At 31.8% G+C, this 6,294-nt stretch overlaps 1 protein-coding gene across 18 annotated transcripts in view; it reads left to right on the top strand.

The window, feature by feature from the left end:
- The window catches only part of LOC144974676 (SCO-spondin-like), a 116,924-nt gene that overhangs the window by 63,224 nt on the left and 47,406 nt on the right, over positions 1-6,294 (top strand). The gene's annotated exons all lie outside the window — the stretch shown is intronic.

Genomic DNA, 6,294 nt, shown 5'->3' with positions numbered 1-6,294 from the left:
CAGAAAATGAGCAAGATCCAAACATGTAGTCATATATGATATATTCTGTTTTATAAACCACGGGATATAACCCCGCTAAAAAGTTTAGAAAAATTCAAAGACTAGTTGATGCTGATGAGAAAATGTGTATGGCTGATTATCATTGGTTACGATTTTGATAATCTCGATTCTTGAGTTTTCTGGCGCGAAATACACCCCCCTCCTCCTTCATATGTTCCCCATGATAAAAAATGCGGATGCAAGAGCACTGAATATAAATGATGTCAAAATAAAAAAGACTGGCCATTTTAAGTAGAGAATGCCACTATAATTTATTGGCTATTGACTCGAAAGATTTAGTAGATCAATGTATATATAAACACTGTTATAACGAAAACTATGAAACATGCAGAGATATCAGTCACTGTGAAAATACTCACACGTCTTTAACATATTTACTTTGTAAATTGTGCTATTTGTTTTAGAGTAGCTTCTCAAAAGCAAATTTCATAGTCCTTTACCTCAAATTAGGTGTAACCTACAAGAAATGACATTAAAAATCATATATCGTAGAAGTAGTCACCTATGATTCGGAAATTTGTTACAAGGGAAAAAGAATATCGGTGCCAATGATAAAGATGAATTATTACAATACTTCTGTTATCTTTTAATTTATTTTGCATGCTTATTTTCACATTTTCACAGATGCTTGAATTAGGTAATCAGGACAAAATAATGGAAATTTAACACATTTTAGGAATTAAAACCAACAGATAGCAATATCAACACTTTAGGTGCCTAATATCAACCTATAACTCTTCAGTTCTGAACACTATAGACCCACATCCCAAAAATACACCTGTGTATCTTGTATTCATTTTAACAAACCCTACAGTAATACCCAGTATATACCATATTATAATGACATATTTAACATATAATCGCTTATCAGTAACCGCCCCGCAAACCTATATAACACAATATCATATACCAATATTATACTCAATATCTTTTAATAATATCATAATAACCATAACTTCGGCTGTATTTTGCACGTGTGCGCTTTCTTGTGAGTGTGTGCGTGTGTTCTTTGAGTTGAGAGTGAGTGTGTCTTAGAAGTTACATATGCATTTCATAATGTAGTGATTTTATTTGTCTTCAAATTCCATTTTGAATGAGTGATTTGATCTATCATTGAGTTTTTTGGTTTGAATTAATACGTTAAATACTTGAGTTTCAGAGAGTTTTTCAGTTCCACAGTTTCAATGGTATGTTACGTGTGCAGTTTTATGCCCAACCCAATGAAAACATTACTACTGGAACAAAATGGATGGTAAGTTAACTACATATTCACTGTATATACATGTATTTCATGATAAATGCAATGAAAATTTATTTAAGCAGCTTTGTAAGACACACAATTAAATTATACTGTACTTAGCAAATTACTTTGTTAAAGAAGAAAGAGATGTTGCTTCAATTAACAGATAACCTCAAAAGAACTCATTTTTAACATATCTTTCTTCTATAACAAAGTAATTTGTTAAGTACAGTACATGGATAAAAATATTATATTATTATGGGTCGAATTAGGTTTTCATAAGTTAATTAAAAAGGCGTTAAAGTGAATTCTTAAACACATTAAAAATATTGATAAACTACTTGCATTTAATACCGACTATACATTTCCGAAACAGAACATTAATGGTATTGAAAAAAAATAACATCACGTTATAGAATACGTTATTAATAATGCTTCTTGATAGCCAAACCTTGTAATAATCATGAATTATTTGCCTCTGTTTTCGAAAGTAATAGTCTAAAAAGTATAGTTATTTCGTGTATTTTGTTTTACAGATTAAGCCCATAAACAGAATAAAATTTGCATATTAGTAAGTAAGGTTTGGGTATAAATATTGTAGTCCAGTGTTGTGGTGAAATTTGTTGTCGCTTTACTGAATAGCAGTGTGATTGTATAATATACCATGGAATTGGGTGGCTATGGCCATTTGAGGTGACTTCTTCTTCTTCTTCTTCTTCTTCTTCTTCTTCTTCTAGGTTCCATGCCTGGTCCAGGCTTCGGATACCGCATGAATTATCTCTCTCCATTCCTCCCTGTCTCTTGCTTTTTCAAACAGCTCTTGGATTGTTAGGTTGGTGAAGCCCTTCAGTTGGCCTATGAGTGTTTTTCTTTGTCTCCCCCGGGCGCGTTTACCAGGTATTTTTCCACAACTTGCAAGGTATTCATTCTTATCTTTCCTTACTATGTGAGGTGACTAAACCAGCCTTAATATGCCCCCTAGATTTTATAGATTTCAACCCTTTCCTAGACTTTTCAGATCTTTATATATATACTTGACATTGAACTAATTTGTCCGATGTTTTTTTTCTTAAGTGTAGGGAAGGATGCAGTCTATAAAATGTTGTTCATTACACGATGATCGTGTAATAATTTTTAATTTGGTGGATACATTTGGGGGGGGGGGGGGGGGGGGGGGGGGGGGGTCTTAGTAACCTCAACTTGCCTTAGTCACCCCATCCCCATTATTATATTTTAACTTTCAGTCGCTTTACTATAAAATAGCATTGTGATATTATATATATATATATATATATATATATATATATATATATATATATATATATATATATATATATATATATATAAATTGTCACTCACATTATATGGCCAAGACGTTCGTTTCTGTGACTTTCGTCCACGTCTTCAGTCGGCATAATCTATTATGCCGACTGAAGACGTGGACGAAAGCCACAGAAACGAACGTCTTGGCCATATAATGTGAGTGACAATTTATATTTTATATTAGCTCTAACCATCATTATCGAGCACTTTAGTACCTATGAGTACCCACCAAACACTCATATATATATATATATATATATATATATATATATATATATATATATATATATACATATATATTGAATAAATGGTGATATTTATTTGAATTGCAATGGTAAGCAGATGTGAAAAAGTTTTACACAATGATAAAAATAGACAAGTTGCTTTTCAAGTAAATTAAATCACTATAGATATTGTAATGCTGTTGTCATATTATTTTAGTAAACCATTTTTATATAAATATTCATGTTTTAAAATCTGGAACTTTGGCAATAGAAGAACCTAATATCTTTGTATTTACAAAGTAAACATAAATACTGACATAACTGCCGTTATCTGAATAAAGACACATTTTTAAAGACTTGCCCAGAAAACTTGTCCCTCAAATATCAATCGATTAAAATTATCTATATCTTGTCAAAATCTCTCAAACCTCGGACTTTCCAATATCTTTCTTGAAGTTCTCGGTTGGTTTGAGATTGTTTGACCAGATGATGGATATTTCTGTCAATCGATTTTTGGAGGACGAGTTTTCTGGCCAGAATGCATTGTTCTTTGCTTCAGAATACGGCAAATTAGAGATTTAGCTCCTCTGTTATATAATCTATAAGTATAACCTTTTCTTTTCCACCCCCCCCCCTCATTCCCTCTTTCTAAACAATGCGAAGCCCAAGTCGTGACTCCACACCTTCTTCTCATCCGGTTCAAATGTCCCCCGGACAATAAATAAACAATGAAGAGGTGACATAATGAATCATAAGATGCCATAACTATTATAGTAGTAGGCTGCATAGCAGACTCTAATAATTACCGAGTGTAGAAAAACGAGGAAAGATGATCTATATTGACGAACAGAATTTATTAAGGCTAGAAAATAAGATGACAGCACTCCAATAAATCAGTTGCAAATGTATGTATCCAGTCCCCCGATGATTGTTTTCACATTTCATAGGAGATTGGAACCAGTATTTTGACATCTTACAATTGTTTCCTATTAACATATGGAGAAGTTTATATTCTAAATACTTTTAAGCAATAAAAAATAATCTAAGGTACAGCAAAAGAGTCAAGTATGATGTGAAAACTTAGTGCAAGAAAATTATAGATTTGATTTTGGATAAAAATATTTTCAATTCAACTTCCAGAGAGGCTTGGAACTGATCTACTCAAACAAAATTAAGACTGAGTCCCTCTAGAAATATCAAACGTAAACACCAAATGTATTGTAAACTATTTCTTTCATCTCTTTTTTTTTTTCTTTACCTTTCCATTGCCTTAGATATTATCAAACATAGCATTTAACAGACATGAAGTTGGATATTTGAGACGTAAGGATGTAGAAAAAGTATCACAAAATTATTTGACACAAAACTGCCCAGAGATCAGAAGTTGTTGCACGAAATACGCTTGGAAGAAAAGAAGAATCATATGAATAGAAACGAATATATATCCTGGAGAGTCGGCAGACCCAGATAGCCCGACACGTCAACATAAAGAAAAGACTAGGAGAAAGATAGACAGAAGGAACTCGTTGATACGTCCCTTCGTAGTGGAAGATTAGGCCAATGCACTGAGACTAGCCTGAACAGATGGAAGAGAAAGAAGGAGAAAGCCCGCGTTTCACGGCTAGACAATGGCAAAAATATAAAGGAAATCAAGATTAACAAAAACGATGCATTTATTACGAAACTAAGTTACAACTACAAAACAAATAGGAATGACACAACTCTACTGAACAATTCATCCTTCTTGTCTATCTCCTGAAATCAACGAATAAGAAACACCATTAAAATAAAATAATATAAATATATAAATATATGCTTTTACTCTAATGCATAACCATATACATTGCATTGTGTTGTTCCTTCCCCCATACATTATGTCTGTTGATTTTATTACCTATCAGTGTTTTGAATTTAGTTAATGTCATAACTTATTTAACACTGTAGCAAATAACATTTCATTACCCCCTTTAGTAATGATAAAGAACGCCTACTGGTTACTAGGTTCATTTATAGGCACATAATTGCACATTGCACATTGTAATCGTAGCAACGAGGGTACTACTTTTTGAGGTCCTTAATATTCGCGACACAGATTACAGACGATAAACTAAGGGAAATAATCAAAGATTATATATTGTTTCTTTTCATTTGTATGATCTGACAATATATTTTAGACGCGCATGAATACAATCAAAAGGTTTGTCTATTTATGACTTTATCTCTTCATTAAGTGTTCCATTAAATAATTACACATTTTCTGAATTTATCCAATGGGACGTGTTATAAGATAATTTTGAACTCATAAAATCATTCTATGGTCAAGAACGTAATGCCAAAAATCCAATACAACTTCAGAAATGTATATTAAAATAAATTTAACAACGAATTTCATTGCTTATTCTCCAATACCAAGTTAACACATAAGGGAAAAATATTGACAATTATTTAACATCATATTTTCTAATTTAGAACCGTCAATCTAATTACATTTTGTATACAATGGAATAAGTTCTAAGATTTCAGTCTTTTTTTGTTATTGTTTTCATTATTTTCTTTATCAGTAAACCTGCATGTATTTTCACGTTAAATAATATCCTTTCATATATTTGTATGTATAGTTTTGTGCGTAAAATGTGATTGTAACTTGCATGAATTTAGATAATTTTGAATCCACTACTTATAGAATCTAATATTTATTGAACGATGGATAATGAGATGTGAACCTAAACCCTAGAATGGCATTGTTATTCATGTAGACCATAGGCCAAAAATGATTGTAAAGTTTAATTACAAAAAGTACGAAAGTTACGTTTTTGCATGTTCGTTCTGCACAATCAAACATGATTTAACAGCCATAGACTCGTAATTTTGACTATATTTCTAATTTTCAACATCTAACTCACCACTGCAAAAACGTTTTGATGTGACGGATTCCTTTTGTATCCAATAATTTCAATAACTATTCTTATGTTTGAAGTTAATTATGTAAAAAAAAAACAGTACCTAAATTCTTTCATAAATATTACACTATATATATTCTCAGGTCAATAACAGACCTCTGCATTTCTAGTTATAACTTCAAGAATATTGAGCAAGACCAGTAATTAGATGGGAGCTAATGGTTTCATAATGTGGTCCAGTCATTTATTCGGCACTTAACAGGCGTAGAAAAAGGATGAAATTTTATTAAACACCAGTCATGATCCCATAGAATGTATGGATTTTAACCTAACATATAAGTGTATATAATATATGCTTCAATCAAGCTTAATTTTAGTTCTAAATAAATATGCCAATATCAACTCACAAATGTAATTATTGGTGGTGGTGGTAGGAGTAGATGAAGTTGTGGTGGTGGCGGAGTTAAGGTATTACTGTCGTGGTGGTTGGATAGGGAGATTGTAGATATAGAAACGGTTGTTGTTGAAGTAGTAATCGTTGTTGTAT

Source organism: Berghia stephanieae, chromosome 1 (genome assembly GCF_034508935.2).
Source record: "Berghia stephanieae isolate SIO BIC M18660-M18661 chromosome 1, UCSD_Bste_1.3, whole genome shotgun sequence".
Classification (NCBI taxonomy): Eukaryota; Metazoa; Mollusca; class Gastropoda; order Nudibranchia; family Aeolidiidae; genus Berghia; species Berghia stephanieae.
The sequence above is the reverse complement of the archived record's forward strand: the minus strand, read 5'-3'. Positions and strand labels throughout refer to the sequence as shown.